We start from the raw sequence: 1,690 nt of genomic DNA, 5'->3' as shown, positions 1-1,690 counted from the left end.
GCCGCGGGTAAAGGCTAGTATATTATAAATGGGAAAGTTTGGATGTTAAGATGTTTGGATGTTTGGATGTTTGGATGTTTGTCCAGACGTTTGTCTTTGTGACTCAATAACGCAAGAACGGCTGGACCGATTTGGATGAAATTTTGCACACATATAGCCAATAGTCTAGAAGGATCTACTAGCTATATATTTTTCAAAAGGGGCGTGGTCCCGCCTATTAGGAACAGTTATAATTTAATTATTATATTTTTTCGTCTTTGCGACTGAATCACGCCAGAATGGCTACACGGATTTTGATGAAATTTGGGACACAGACAGTAGTCTACTAGCGAAATTTTTTTCAAACATGGAAAGAGGGGTGGGGGTCCCACGACCCCTTCCAGAAATTATTTTTCATAATTTTTACACATTATAACTTTACGCATACTGGCCTTCACCAATATCACAGACTCAAGGGGTCAACTAAGTCGAGGGCTTACAAAGTAAGCAGTGACACCCTCCGCCCGCCCCCCTTTATCTCCCCTCTGGTGTAAAATCCATAAATTGTTATAACTCAATCTAAATTTTCTCCTAAATCAATAGTTTTTGGTATCTGGTACATACAGAACGAGATCTAGACAATTTTGGAGGAACGATCAGTGGTCCTCTCCTCTACTCCCGCCATCCGCCCTCCATCAATTGTTTTTATTAGCACGCTTTTATTAGCTTTACCTGTATGTTTCTATGTAACTTTTTATTCGCTCCAATGCGCCTGCTGCCTTATTAACATGGTTGTATAATTAGCTTCACCTTATTTGTAATCCCGTAAGGGTCATGTCGAGACCCTTCCGGGATCATTTCTGGATGGTTTTCGGGATCGGTCCGGGATTACGCCGGGGTAATTTCGGGACTTTTTCGGGACTATTTCGGGATCTTTTTGGGACCCTTCCGGGATCATTTCTGTATAGTTTACGGGATCCGTCCGGGATCCCGTCGGGGTTATTTTGGAACATTTTCGGGACTATTCCAGAATCATTTCGGGACTATTTCGCGATCATTTGGGGACCCTTCCGGCATCATTTCTGGATGGTTTTCGGGATCCGTGCGGGATCTCGTCGGGGTCATATGGGGACTTTTTCGGGATAATTTGGGGGCTCTTCCGGCATCATTTCTGGATGGTTTTCGGGATCCGTCCGGGATATCGTCGGGGTCATTTAGGGACTTTTTCGGGATCATTTGGGGGCTCTTCCGGCATCATTTCTGGATGGTTTTCGGGATCCGTCCGGGATCTCGTCGGGGTCATTTGGGGACTTTTTCGGGATCATTTTGGGGCTCATCAGGCATCATTTCTGGATGGTTTTCGGGATCCGTCCGGGATCCCGTCGGGGTCATTCCGGGACTTTTTCGCGACTAATACGGGATCATTTGGGAACCCTTTCGGCATCATTTCTGGATGGTTTTCGGGATCCGTCCGGGATCCCATTAGGGTAATTTCGGGACTATTAGGGGATCATTTGGGAACCTTTCCGGCATCATTTCTGGATAATTTTCGGGATCCGTCCGGGATGCCGACGAGGTCATTTCGGAACTATTTCGGGATCATTTGGGATACCTACCGGCATCATTTCTGGATGGTTTTTGGGATTCGTCCGGGATCCCGTCGTGGTCCTTTCGGGACTTTTTTTCGACTAATACGGGATCATTTGCGGAC

Source organism: Eurosta solidaginis, chromosome 2, assembly GCF_040869045.1.
Source record: "Eurosta solidaginis isolate ZX-2024a chromosome 2, ASM4086904v1, whole genome shotgun sequence".
Classification (NCBI taxonomy): domain Eukaryota; kingdom Metazoa; phylum Arthropoda; class Insecta; order Diptera; family Tephritidae; genus Eurosta; species Eurosta solidaginis.
Note: the sequence above shows the minus strand (reverse complement) of the source record.